At 37.3% G+C, this 15,492-nt stretch overlaps 1 protein-coding gene and 1 long non-coding RNA gene across 2 annotated transcripts in view; one reads left to right on the top strand and one right to left on the bottom strand.

The window, feature by feature from the left end:
- Positions 1–15,492, bottom strand: part of LOC141904177 (S-methylmethionine--homocysteine S-methyltransferase BHMT2-like) — a 49,408-nt gene that overhangs the window by 31,394 nt on the left and 2,522 nt on the right. The window lies entirely within an intron of this gene.
- Positions 11,951–12,823, top strand: LOC141904743 (uncharacterized). The gene is made up of 3 exons (XR_012619190.1): positions 11,951–12,013; positions 12,118–12,215; positions 12,626–12,823. It is a non-coding gene; the product is annotated as an uncharacterized LOC141904743 (long non-coding RNA).

Below are 15,492 nucleotides of genomic sequence, written 5' to 3' on the forward strand. Positions count from 1 at the left end.
TCAGATCATAGAAATAGAGATTGGTTTCCGGCAGTGTCAGAACTGGAGACTGGTCCCCGGCTGTTTCAGAAATACAGATATCATAGTGATCTTACCTGTTTAATGTGTGTTGAGATTTAACGTGCTGTTGAAGCGACTGACGAATGTTTAATTTTGTCGATCGAATCATGCGAGTTTTATACATATTTTGGGCTGAATAATATTTGATCAGAAGTTGCTGAACGGCTTCACATTAAACATCCCACTCAGTAGATTTAATACCAACTATTTACAGGATCGAGATTCGATTATTTCTGCTTTGTTTAATCTGTCTGCATCTGTTTTTCTACTGTATATTGCTGGAAATTTGAAGGACGATGGAGGTTTTACATTTCAATCGACAATTCCACAAAAGAGTCAACTTATTATAGTAAATAAACTCATTTTAACTAAACTCATAAAAGATAAACTCATTTTAACTCTTGAGTCAAATTCAACTGAACTTAGGTACTTTGTCCAGGACAGTGTAAATGGATCCTAGAAACAAGTCTAGAAGTGTGGAACTTGGTCAAAAACTGTAGAAGTAGGTCCAGAACTGGATCTATTATGCGGCTTTCATGAATTATATTTATGGGCTTTCAGGAATATTATTGAGCTTCAGTTATTTCAGTTGTTAAACTATAGCAACAAGTAATGTACGGAAACTGGAGTTCATGGCATGTGTCGCTATTATCAGACAACCTGCGTTGATGCTTGCGTCACACGTATAAAACAATAACAGTAAGAAGATTTTAACAGAAACCCGATACTGGAGAAATGACACAACCGCATCACTGGTTAACATTTAGCAACCATACCAGATCCACAACACTGTCGAAGTAGGCCTAGAAATGTGGACCTGGGTCCACAACTACGAAGTAGGTCTACAACTGTGAAACTGGGCCCACAACTACAACTTCACATTATTGATAAAATCATTGATTGCACTGATCACCAGTTAGGTTATATTCAAATCCACCATTAATTATTCGTATCAATTAGATGACAATGATAGGTTTAATCAAATCCAATCTCTATAGGAAACAATACAAGTCATTTCTAGAAGTTTCTGCCACATTTTGAATTTGCCGAAAATCTGCATGATTGAAAATTGCAAAAACGGGAGGGACTGAGGCAGTCTAGGGGTACCGTCTGACAAAGCCCCGGACGGTGTTGAGACATAATAATGTTTAAACGCTGATATTTGAGTTCACACAGTTCACTTGTCCCTAACGCTAGCACGGTATATATCACACGAGCAAACAAGCGATCATTTAGACAAACGTCATATTGTGTTACAAGATTATTTCGTTAATCTTTTTCATTCGAACGAAATGTTTTCTTGGGAACGGCTTTTTTTTCTAACGAAAAGTTCCTCGTGGGAACGACACGTTTTTCGTTCGAGCGAAATGCTTGTTTTTTGATGGTAGCCAATTTCCCCTAACCCCTTAATCTATGGACGAGGTGGTCATACAGATTATCAAGGAGATCAGTGCCATTTGTCAGTCAAAGACCGATTCCGTAACTACCTAATATCCATTAAATCCTCCTAATATATGTTACTAACCCTTTATGTATAGAAAGTAGCCGAAATATTGTATGATTCTCATTTTGTTTCAATGATTACGTTGATTATAATGGAATGTTACCTGAATCGAGCATAAGATTAACTACTAGTGGATCGATCACGCATTTGGAATTATAATCTAACACCCCAATGAAGTACCCCCTTTAAAATCACGTGAGCACCGCCCTTTACGTTCATACATGTATATGACATTCCGGTCGAAAACTCCGGTCGAGAATTCCTTCTTGTAAGAATAAATAAGGATATTTTTTCATCGTGTCACCTGCGGGGGCAAGGCAAAGCATACTGGTGATATATTACAACCAAACCCGACATAAACCGCAATCTTTAAAATCACCTTCATTTCACCTTGAAAAACTGCATTATACAATCGCATTTCAACAGTTCCTGCATTTGCGCAGATTTTTTTTTAGATCAATCTTGTTATTCAGAAAATCTAGACTATTTTTGCAGATCGAGTTCGATCAGGCGCAAGATTGAATTCTACACTAGCTCTCAATCGAATAATTGTGTAATACAATGTGTAATCAGTTGTTATGACTTGCAACAGAATATGACGTTTGTCTAAATGATCGTGTGTTTCATCACGGGATATATACCGTATATACCGTGTAAGCGTTAGGGGACACGTGAACTGTGTAAACTAAAATATCAGTGTTAAAACATCATTTTGTCTGAACACCGTCCGACGCTTATTCAGACGGTACCCCTAGACTTCATCGCCCCCTTCCCATTTAAAATTCACGTTCCTAAGGTTTACAATTCATGAGCATGCAGATTTGTCGGCATGAATTCAAACCGTGGCAGAAACTTCAAGACCTGCCTTGGAGTATTTGCCATAGAGGTGATCTGATAAAACCGACCATTGCCATCTAATTAATACCAACGAATCGATGATCGGTTTGTAAAGAATCTTACTGGTGATCAATGCAATCAATGATTTTATTGATTTTCACTGCGTTAAAACAATCGACGTAATGCGTTATTTTCGCCCATTCTCCCCAAATTAAACAAGTTCTCGTCGATTTATTGCAAATACAGAAAAAACACAGAATATGTAAGTCAAAACGTCCTTTTTTCAGGTTGAGACCCAATTCCGCAGTTTTGCCCATGAGTTCCACACTCCTGGACAAGTTCCATAAAACGAGATTCTGTTCCACAGTTCCGGATCTATTTCCACGTGTGGACCCAATTCTACAGTTCTGCATGGACCCTCCAGTTGTGGACCCAGCTACGCAGTTCTGAATCTATCTACCGTTTTGGATCCAGTTCCACGGTAATGGAGATACGTCTACAGCTTGGTCCCAGTTCCACAATTATGGTACTACTTCTACCGTTGTGGATCCAGTTCCAGCTGGGCGCATTTCAACCATTGTCGATCGGTTATATAGTTCTCGACCTGCTTCTACAGTTGTGGACCCTGTTCCACAGTTCTGGATCTACTTCTACAGTTTAAGACCCAGTTCCACACTTCTGGACCCGTTTCTACAGTTGTTGGCCAAGTTCCACAGATGTGGACCTACCCCTACAGTTGTGGTCATGACTCCACACTTCTGGATTTGCTTATTTAGGATCCAGCGCCACAGTCCTGGACAAAGTTCCTAAGTTCGGTTGAATTTGACTCAAGAGTTTGAAAATGAGTTCATTTTCAATAAGTTGCCTCTCTGTGAAATTGTGGAACTGTAGAACCGGAAGTAGTTCGTATGATATTTGAATCTAAAGTTTAAATCTTGTCTTTTACAATAATCAATTCATGTGTCCATAAAAAATATGTCGAACCTCCATCGTCCTTCAAATTTCCAGCAATATAGAGTAGAAAAACAGGGCCAGACAGATTAAACAAAGCAAAAATAATCGAATCGATCCTGATAAATAGTTGAAATTAATTCAGCAACTTCTGATCAAATATTATTCAGACCAAAATGTATAAAACTGGCAAGATTCAATCGACAAAATGAGACATTCTTCAGTCGCTTCAACAGCACGTTAAATCTCAACACACATTATACAGGTAAGATCAATTCTTATATTGGTAGTTCTGACTGCCGGGAACCAGACTCTATTTCTATGATCTGATTGCAGTTTTTCGGATACAACATGAAATTGATAAGTTTTTTGGTGGTTTTTCTGGCCGTTCTCTGGGCTTCAACCGATGCCATTGATGAAAGTACATGTCGCAAGGTAAATATCTTTTAGTCATATCACGTGTGTTAATCCATCGCAGCTACACTCCTGAACCTAAAGTCTACAAATCTCCTTGATCCTACGTGCAGTTGATATTACTTAGGGAAAGAAGATTAATTAACGAAAAAACCTCTCAGTATTTGAAACAAATCTCTGAAGATGAGTGGAAGTATTCCACCCGAAACGTTAGAATGAAATAACAACTGTTGTTTAAGATCTATATTGTGGGTTTTTACGCAGGGACTGGAAATAGTCTCAACTATTTATAACCTCTTCGTATAACCTCCTGATAATCGTGACATCAATGTTGTAATTTGAGGGTTCACCAGGAAAAACCATTTTCAATTACATTTTTATTATATAGGTAGCATCTCTTGCTGTCGAACATTACGGCAAGGCCATATCGGGACCACTGAGCAAATTAGATTGCGAAACTATCGTCAACAGCAAGATCTTGGACGATCTAAAGTTACAAGGTTCACAACTACCTAGCGTTTTGGCGAAAGTCTTCAAGTCAACACAAGGCAAATCGAAGATTTTCGCTTACGTACGAAACAATGTCAACGTCATTAGAAACAATTTGAAAACTTTGAAAGAAGCATTGAAAAAACTAGAAAACTAGAAAATTCCATGCATAATGATCGATAATTCGAGCAAAATTGCATTTATACTAGAAGATGTATGTTCTAATTCGATAAATTCCGGGTTTCCTTGTTCTATACGATTAAAATTTATGTCAATGTTTAAAAACGCAAATAAATAGTTTTTAGTCGGCATAAAATGAATGTAGTGATGTATTGATTTCATTGAGGTTAACATTACGGGTAAGGGAGTTAGTAGTGGGACGATCTTGCGTGCCAATTAACGCAAACGGGAGATTGTGAATGGAACCCGAGGATAAGTCTACAGAATTTATTCCAACCTGGGTGGATATAGCTGTTTGGATCCAGCCAATGATTACATAATCAGTTAGACCAGGACGGCATTAAGAATCTTCAACTTATGACAACACAATTTTCAATTCAATTCAAAATTTATTCAGTAAATAATCATATAAATGGTTGCGGCTTAATATAATAAAAAATTACAGCAAATGTATCAAAAATGTCAAACATACAGCGGATGGCTTAGTTCGCGTAGCATGCTTAAACTAAATCGCCAAAATATTTATGATTGGACTAGTTTTCTTGTATCTATCTTTTCGACTCTTAATCAACAGGCCCTTTGCCTAAACTTTGCAATGGAAAGCGAGGTGATCTAACCCGAATTTCATGTTTGTTTTAATGGCGTGCTCTAGATGGGAAAATCTGCGGGATGAACTCTTCAACGATATCATCAAAATATTCCCCAACATTAGAAGCCTCGACAAGGAACACCAATTAACCTACTACTTTCTTTCCATTCATTGGCCAAAATTGTAAGCAAATTCTTTAGATCAAGAGTTTAAGGCCTGAATATCTAATTCCATATCTACCCATTTCGAGTGAATATTAAATTCGGTAACTTGCATTAATGTTAATTTTCTTTTCATTATCATTCTATGTATAAGTTTTATACATCATTTTTTTGTACAAATTTTATATCATCCACAATCGTGTACGATTGCATGAATACTAAACATTGAATAACCTGTATTGTGGAATTGAAAACGCTATCAATACCGACATGTTACTGAATCAATATTCACTGATGGCTTAATCAGGCCGCAAAACATATACTGCCTTGAAAATAGACGTTCGTCAGCAAAATATTGCAATCGCGACCAGCCCATCGGTATAGAGATATCTTGCTGCAGAAATAGATATATCACTGTGACGTACATTGTTTTAATTTCTGAAATTCTTCATTAGAATATTTGCATGTACTCTCATTCGACTCTCCTGGAGGAACTTGCTGTAGACCGCGATAATTGGAGGTCCCTTGCATATCACATCGTGACGCAGCGGCGTTGGTGATGTCATAGAAGAAGATCTCATTCGACTTAAAATTATGGCTGATGCAAAAAAGCAGCGAAAGCAATAAAAGAACAATATTTACAGGTGTAGTTGACACACTGATCAAATTTCATACCGAATTGGAACTGCCATTCCTCCGATGGAATCACAAACAAGATGAAAGAAAGTCGATGGACGGAAATTTCTCAGGCCGTAAACTCAGTGGCTCCAGTGCTCGAACGGAGAGTGCAGGAAAAATAAACCAATTTGAAGAGTCGTAGCAAACGGGGGCACATTTTTATGCGAAGACACCAGCATGGTACTGGGGGAAGAAACACCACTGGTGGAGATCTTACGCCTGTAGAAGGGAAGTTAATGGCGTTGATGACAAAAGAGCAGTTGACGTATGGAATCGAAAGCGACGCAGGCCTAACACTGCCGCGAGAACCTCGAAAAGAAATGAGACTGAGAATCTGTTTGTTATATAAATTATAAATAACCATATGATAACAATGTTATATAATTATATAAAATATCAGATTCGTTTCAGAGTCAACTAGGGAAGAAGCAATGGAGAGATATACCTTCCTAGGTAGGACGGGAATTGCGCATGCACAATCCCATTTCGTTCAAATGATTTCTTCAATTGCTGATTTTCAGACCTTATTTTTCTGTTCGTATTGCTTTGTGGGAGTTTTTTTTTCCAATGGGGAGCACCTGGCGATCAATACGATAATGAATTACGGTCGAGTTCAGTTAAAAGTCGTCTTTAAAGAGAACCAGAGTCAGCTTTTAATACCGGACGCGTTCAAGTTAATTTCCCTCGTCTGTAAGAAATATCTCAGCGAACAAGAATGTGAATAATTGGCGTTCGTGTTGCCATACAGTCAGACAGTGTTGTGATCGATAGCTGGAAGACACGCGCGCACACCGGTCACTGTTGCAGGTATCAGCTTTCTCATTGAACATGTCAAGTTGGCACTTGTGTCTCCCCCTGGCGTTTCCGCACTGTTGATTTGTTTTTCTCTCGCAGATGAACCGAAACACTATCGTTGTCGGATGCTGTGGGACGGTGTTAGGTGTTGGGATATCACGCTAGGTGGGGTTACGGTAACAGAAACTTGTCCCGTGTATTGGACGCTGTCTGGAACAACTGGGAACTTGTAAGTATCACCTGCTAACATGTTCGCGGGTACTTGTAAATATCATCTGCTCATCGGTATTCTGGGGGAACTGTAAACTGCGAACCATCAATGAAATCAATACATCACTACATTCGTTTCTAATGCCGATTAAGAATCATTTATTTGCATTTTCAAACATTTACACAAATTATGATTGTATAGAACAAGGAAATGCGAAACCTATAGAATTAGAACATATATTTTCTAGTATGATAGAATGTTGCTCGAATTATCCATCATTTCCATGGCATTTTCTAGTTTCCCAGTTGTTTCAATGCTGTTTCCAAAGATTTCAAATTTTTACTTAGATCTTTCACATTGTTTCTTGCGAAATCGATAATCAGCGATTTACCTTGAATTGAATTGAAGATTGTCGGCGAAATGTTACCTAGTAGATCCGTTGACTTAAGATCGTCCAAGATATTGCTTTGGACGATAGTATCGCAATCTAATTTACTCAGTGGTCCCGATATGGCCTTGCCATAAAACTCGACAGCATGAGATGATACCTGCCAATAAAAACAAACGCAATCGAAAATGCTTTTTCTTGGTAAATCCTTAAGATACAACAGTGAAAATCATGATTATAAGAATACTAAGAGGTTATAAATAATTGGCACTATTTCCAGTCTTGAATACAATTGCATAAAAACCCACAATATAGATCTTAAACAACAGTTATTATTTCATTCAACGTTTCGCGGGGAATACTTCCACTCATTTTCAGAGATTTGTTTCAAATACTGAGAGGTATATCCGTCAATTCGTCTTTCCATGAACAATATCAACTGCACGTTGGACCAAGAAGGTTGGTAGACTTTAGGTTCATGAGTGTAGCTGCGATGGATTAACTCTACATATTACATTCGATTGGTGAATCGCTTTGACGATACAGCGTTTCCTCTTTATAGGGAATTATTTACCTTGCTACATGTACTTTCATCAGCAATGGCATCGGTTGTAACCCAGAAAACCGCTAGAAAAACCACCAAAAAACTGATCAATTTCATGTTGTCTCTGGAAAACTGCAATCAGATCATAGAAATAGAGACTGGTTTCCGGCAGTGTCAGAACAGGAGACTGGTTCCCGACTGTGTCAGTTCATAGATATTACGAGTGATCTTACCTGTATGATATGTGTTGAGATTTAGCGTGGTGTTGAAGCGACTGACGAATGTCTCATTTTGTCGATTGAATCTTGCCAGTTTTATACATATTTTGGGATGAATAATATTTGATCAGAAGTTGCTTAACGGTTTCACATTATATATCCCACTCAGTAGATTCAATTCCAACTATTTACAGGATCGATTCGATTATTTTTGCTTTGTTTAATCTGTCTGGCCCTGTTTTTCTACTGTATATTGCTGGAAATTTGAAGGACGATGGAGGTTTAATATTTTTCACCCACATATGAATAAAATCTTGTAAAAGGCTACTTTATGAACTGTATATTCAAATATTAATTAAATTGCATCCGGTCCCACAGTTCCACATTTCCACAGTAGAATTATTCAAATTATTGAAAACTCGTGACTCAAATATAACCAAACTTTAGAACTTTGTCCAGGACTGTGGAACGGGATCCTAAGTAAGCAAGTCCTGAAGTGTGAAAAAGTGTGGTAAAAGTAAGTCCAAAACACGGTGGATCTGGATCAACAACTGTAGAAGTAGGTCATGAAGTGTGGAACTTGGCCCACAACAGTGAAAGTAGGTCCAGAACAATGGAACTGCGTCGACAACTGTAGAAAGTAGTCCAAAATTGTGGAACTTGCTCTACAACTGTAGAAACATGTCCAAAACTGTGGAACTGGATCCAAAACCGTAGAATGGGCCCGAACTGGGTCGACAAGTAAGGAAGGTGCATTTCTGTGGAACTCGATCCAAAAATTAGGTCTACACCAAGACTGTGGAACCGGGAAAACTGTAATTAGAGAGTTTTCAGAACTTTGTCCAAAACTGTGGAAATGGATCTAGTTTTATGGAACTTGGCAGGAGTGTCGAACTGAAAACTGTGAAAAACTGCGGGATTGGCTCTCTTGGAAAAGTTCGAAGTTTTGACATAAGAATCTATTCTATATCGTGTGTTTTCGGTATCTGCAGTTGAAATTGACGAGAACTTGTTCAATTTGGGGAATATCGGCGAAAAAACTAATTACGCCAAACGTTTTAACAGTAGTAAATATCAATAAAATCATTGATTGCATCGATCACGAGTTAGGTTCTATTCAAACTGACTATTGATTATTCGTAGATGATAGCTTTGATCAGATCCCCTCTATAGGAAACATCCAAGTCATGTGTAGAAGTTTCTGCCACATTTTGAATTTGCCAAAAAGAATCTGCATGATAAAAATTGTTAGCTTGAAAAAATCTAATGAATTTGAAACTGTAGGGCAGTCTAGGGGTACCGTAATAACTTCTCCCTATCCCGAACAGACGGAGTATCATCAAACACACGACCTTTCAAACTCATTGTATTGCAAGGCCGCACTTATAACATATTGTTTTCTATTATACTATGACCCCGAGAGCTGGTGTAGAATTCGACCTTGTACCTGATTGCACTCGTTCAGTAAAAATAGTCTATATTTTCAGAACAAGAAAATTTGTATTTAAAAATATGGAAATACGATTGTATAATGCTTTGTTTCAGGGTGAAATGAAGGTGATTTTAAAGATTGCGGTTTATGTCGGGTTTGGTTGTGGTATAACCAGTATGCTTTGCCTTGTAAGGAGCCTCCGGAAGTGTTATAAGTGACATTGTGAATTTTTTTTATTAACTTGCGTCCGATCGAAATGTTTTGCGACGTAGAAACTAAATAATTTTTTTCGTAGAAACGAAAATGTGTGACATGGTGGAAAATATTATTTTCTAACTAACTGTGGGTTAGGATCAGAAAAAGAGGTTTGGGGTGTCTTGCCCATTACTCGCACTCCCAATTAAGGCACAGGCACTCCACCGTTGCACGGATAGCCGAAAGCTCGTAACTAGTCATAATCATGTGTGTGATTAGCGAATTAGTAGATCTTATCCAAATCCTAACATAACGCTCAAAGCGATATTAGCCCCAACTCAAGTGTTCTTACCCCCAAGCCTTCTAAAAAGCCTTCGCAAAATTACCCCTCAGACAATAACCCTTCGCAAATGATCCCCAAAAATAACACATCACCTTCGAATTGCCCCAGAATAACAACCCCCAGACAACTCATGGAGATTGCCAACCCCCTTACTCCAGTAGGCGGGGGGATTTGTATTCTTACAATGAGGAATGCTACAATTTTTGACTCGAATGATACATGTATGAACGTTAAGGGCTATGGTCATGTGATTTTCGATTGGGATTCCTGATTGGGGTGTTAAACTTTGTATCTATAATTCCAAATTCGTAATCGACCCACACGTAGTTGATGCTGGGTTCAGGTAACATTCTGTTATAATCAACTTATTAAATATGACGAAATGAGAATCATACAATTATTCGGCTACTTTCTATACGTACAGCTTGTAGGGTTAGTAGGATTCATGGATAACAGGTAGTCATGGAATCGGTCAAAGACTGACAAATGGCTTTGGTCTCTTCAATAATCTGTTTGACCCCCCTCCATGGAGTCAGGGGTCAGGCGGACATGCCTCCTATTAAAAAATATTTCGTTCGAACGGAAAAATTTCGTTCCCACGAAAATCTTTTCGTTAGAACGAAAACATTTCGTTCCCACGAAAACATTTTGTTCGAATGAAAAGATTAATGATATAATCTTGCAATACAATGTGTCGTTTGTCTAAATGATCGCTTGTTGCTCGTGGGATATACACTGTGTTAACGTTAGGGACAAGTGAACTGTATGAACTCAAATATCAGCGTTATTAAGACATAATTTTGTCTCAACACCAGTTGTCTCAACAATTGGCGTAATTAATTTTTTCACCAAATTGAGCAAGTTCTAGTCGATTTCAATGCGAAAACAGAAAATGCACAATATCGAATAGCTTTTTAAGTCAGAACTTCGAGCTTTTTCGGGTTGAGACCCAATTCTGAAGTTTATCACAGAGTTCCACATTCCTTGACCAAGTTCCATAAAACTAGATCCAGTTCCACAGAACACCACTCCACAGTTCTGGGTCCATTTCCACAGTTGTTGACCAAGTTTCATAGTTCTGCATGGAGCTTGCAGTTGTAGGCCAAGTTATTCTGTTCTGAGACCTACTTCCATAGTTGTGGTCTATGTTCAACAGTTGTGGGCGTACCTTTACAGTTGTGAACCAAGTTCCACAGTTCTGGGCCTACCTCACTTGTGGTCCCAGTCACAGTTCTGGACCTACTCCTACAGTTTTGGATCCAGTTCCACAGTTTTGGACCTGCTTATAGAGTTGTAGAACCAGTTCCACAATGTGGACCTACTTCTATAGTTGTAGACCTAATTCCTCAGTTCGGGTCCTACATCTACAGTTATGGACACAGTTCCAAAACTTCTGGACCTACTTCTACAGTTTTGGACCTTCTTACACAATACTCGTCCTACTTCTTGAATTGTGGACACAATTCCAAACCCCTGGACCTACTTGTTCAGAAAGTTGTGAATCAAGATCTACAGTGTGCTGGACATACCTCGGCAGCTTTGGACACAGTTCAACACTTCTGGACTTGCTTATCTAGGGTCCAATTCCACAGTCCTGGACAAAGTTCGGTTGAATTTGATTCAAGAGTTAAAATGGATTCATTTTCGTCAAGTTGACTCTTCTGTGGAATTGTGGAACCGGGCGAAGTTTGGTTAATATTTGAATCTACAGTTCATATCAAGTCTTTTACAGGATTTTATTTCATTGTGTGGGTGAAAAAATGTACAACGTACTTCAAATTTCCAGCAACGACTGTAAACAAATCAGGCAGATTAAACATGACAAATATAATCGAATCAATCCTGTAATCAGTTGGAATCAAATCTATATTTCAGTGAAGTGCTAATCCCGAAGCCGTTCAGCAACTTCTGATCAGATATTATTCAGCCCAAAGTATGTATAAATCTCGCAAAATTTAATCGACAAAATGAAACATTCGTCGGTCGCTTCACCAGCACGTTAAATTTCAACACACATCATACAGGTAAGATCAGTAACGCAAAATATCCATGTTCTGGCAAAGTCGGGAACCAGTCGTTTGTTCTGGCTTAGCCGGGACCAGTCTCTATTTCTATGATCTGATTGCAGTTTTCCGGAAACAACATGGAATTGATAAGTTTTTGGTGGTTTTTCTGGCGGTTTTCTGGGTTTCAACCGATGCCATTGATGAAAGTACATGTAGCGAGGTAAATATATGTCTATGATGAGGAAACGCCGTTTGTTAATCGTCGAAGCATTTCTTCAATCATGTTATGATCAAATAATCCATCGCAGCTACACTCATGAACCTAAAGTCTACAAACCTCATTGGTCCTATGTACAATTGATATTCCTGATGGAAAGACGAATCAACAGAAATAACTCTCGGTATCTGAAACAAATCTCTGAATATGGGTTGAAGTATTCATTCCCATGAAAAAGTAGCTGCTGTTTTGGATTTATGTTGTGGGTTTTTACGCAATTATATTCAAGACTGGAAAAAGTCGCAATTATTTATAACCTCTTAGTATTCTTATATTAATAGTGATTATCAGTGTTGTATTTGAAAGGTTCACCAAAGAAAAAGCATTTTCAATTGTGTTTGTTTTATTGGCAGGTATCATCTCGTGCTGTCGAGTTTTACGGCAAGGCCATATCGGGACCACTGAGCAAATTGACTTGCAAGTCTATCGTTAAAAGCAATATCTTCGACGATCTTAAGTCACCAGGTCGACTAGGTAATATTTCGTCGACGGTCTTCAATTCTAGAAAGGGCAAATCGCTGATTATCGATTTCGCAAGAAACAATGCGAAAAATCTAAGAAAAATTTTGATCCTTGATCTTGAGCCTTGAAACAACTGGGAAACTAGAAAACTAGAAAATGCCATGGAAATGATGGATAATTCGAACAACATCGCGTCATACTAGAAGATCTAAATTCTAATTCTAATTCAGTTCTAGGTTTCGGGTTTCCTTGTTCTATACGATTCAAATGTTTGTCAGTTATTTGTTTATAAATAAATGCAAATAGATAATTCTTCGTCGGCATTATAAATGAATGTAGTGATGTATTGATTTCATTGACGGTTCGATCGCAGTTTGCAGTTCCCCCGGAAACCGGTGAGCAGATGAAACGAGTTCCCAGTATACGTAAGTATAGTTGGACCAGGACGGCATTGAGAATCTTCAACTTTTGACAACACATGAAGACAGCTGATGGCTTAGTTCGGCACACTCAGATATTAAACTAGATCACCAAAGTAATAATGATCGGACTAGTTTCCTTGTACCTATTCTTTCGACTCTTAATCAACATGTCTTTTCTGAATGTAATGAACTTTCTCCAAATATCCCTATCAGAGAAGGAAAGAAAATCATCGGGAAAACTAGGCGTTCGCGCGATCACTATCGTTATCTGGGATATGAAGGCATAGGTTGTACATTTATTTAGTTATTCATCGTCTCAGTTCATACTAAGTAGAAAGATACGCACAGGATAAAGAAATTGAAAGAAAAAACAAAAAATATTACATGATTACAAATGAACCAATACTATAATCATACAATCGATACAAAAAGGACTTACATTTATGGATATAATGAAAATGACCCACAAAGGTCGTATACTGTATTTATTTCTAAATTTACTCATTTATATGATACATGCTTTCCATTTATCAAACGCATGAACGCAAAAAACCAATAAGTCTAAACCCTGGTTAACTACGGGCTTGTTAGACTCTATTAAATATAAAAATCACTTATATAGGAAAACACTTTATAATTCAGATATTGCTTTTAAATCCCGTTATTTAGAATATAAGCGATTATTATCACGTTTATTAAAAACTGTTGAAAAAGGTTACTATGATACTCAGTTATTTGGTGTAAAGAATGATATGAAAGCTACGTGGAAAATCTTAAAAACAGTTATTGGAAGTAACTCCGTCAAAGAACAACTACCAGCTTCCTTTAAGCTAAACAACGTAACTGTCAGTGGTAGTTTAAACATTGCAAATGAGTTTAATACTTTTTTTTGTTAATATCGGACATCGTTTAGCAAATATGATCCCCGAGTCTGAAAAACATTTCAGTTTTTATTTAAATCGTCCTAATAATGAAAACTTCTTTTTCTTCCCAACAAACTCGCTAGAAATTGATGAAATAGTAAATAAATTCTCTGGAAATAAAGGTATTGGCATTGACGGGATCTCTATAAAAATAGTTAAAAGAATTATTGATGTTATTAAATATCCACTTACTCATATATTCAACAATAGCCTTCATTCTGGAGTGGTCCCTGCTGAACTCAAAATTGCTCGGGTGTGCCCTCTGTATAAAAAAGGTGAATGCGATTCCTTTGACAATTATCGACCCTTATCTATTTTACCATATTTTTCTAAGATACTAGAAAAACTTGTTCATAAACGTTTAGTCGCTTTTTGTAAAAATTTGAAATTATTGATCATAACCAATTTGGATTTAGGAAAAATTACTCAACATCAATGGCATTAACTCGTATATCTGATGAAATAGCAGCCAATATTGACGAAAGAAAAACAACGATTGGAATATTTTTGGATTTGTCTAAAGCTTTTGACACAGTAAATCACCGTATTCTTTTGGATAAACTTGATCATTATGGTATTTAAGGCACAGCACTTAATTGGTTTCAAAATTACTTAGAAGGTCGCAAACAAATAGTCCAGATTAAAGATACTAATTCTACCGCTTTAGATATTGATATTGGAGTACCACAGGGCTCCATTTTAGGTCCATTACTATTTATACTATACATAAACGACTGTACTCGTGCATCTGATATCCTAAAGTTAATTTTATTTGCTGATGACACGAATGCTTTCTATAGTGATCATCTCGTTGACCGCCTGATAAAAACGATCAATACTGAACTTTCGAAACTAGTTGTTTGGTTTGGTGCCCACAAGTTATCAATTAATATCAGTAAAACTTATTATATATTTAGTAAAACTTTTGTTGGTAATACAAAGATTTATATCGATGATCGTGAAATTGAACGTGTCCACACTACCAATTTTTTGGGGGTTTTAATAGATGAAAAACTGTCATGGGATGATCACATAAAATCTGTGTATGTAAAAAAGTGTCACGTTGTGTTGGCGTTCTTCATCGTGTTGTCTTCCAATTCTTTACGTACCTTGTATTTATCCTTAATAGACCCGTATCTTCAATATTGTAACATTGTTTGGAAAAGAACTTCTGATTATAAACTGCATCCATTAACAATTCTACAAAAACGTGCTGTCCGTTTGGTCAGCAAATCCCATTATTTAGAACACACTGATCCAATTTTTGCTCGGTTAAATATACTTAAAATTAAGAATATTAACAAACTCCAACTAGCTATTTTTGTACATAAATTCGTCAATTCAAAATTGCCTCGGACCTTTCAGACTTATTGGAACTTCAATTATAAAATTCATAGTAAACCTACGCGTAAT

The sequence above is a fragment of the Tubulanus polymorphus genome, chromosome 4 (genome assembly GCF_964204645.1).
Source record: "Tubulanus polymorphus chromosome 4, tnTubPoly1.2, whole genome shotgun sequence".
In the NCBI taxonomy this organism is placed as follows: Eukaryota; Metazoa; Nemertea; class Palaeonemertea; order Tubulaniformes; family Tubulanidae; genus Tubulanus; species Tubulanus polymorphus.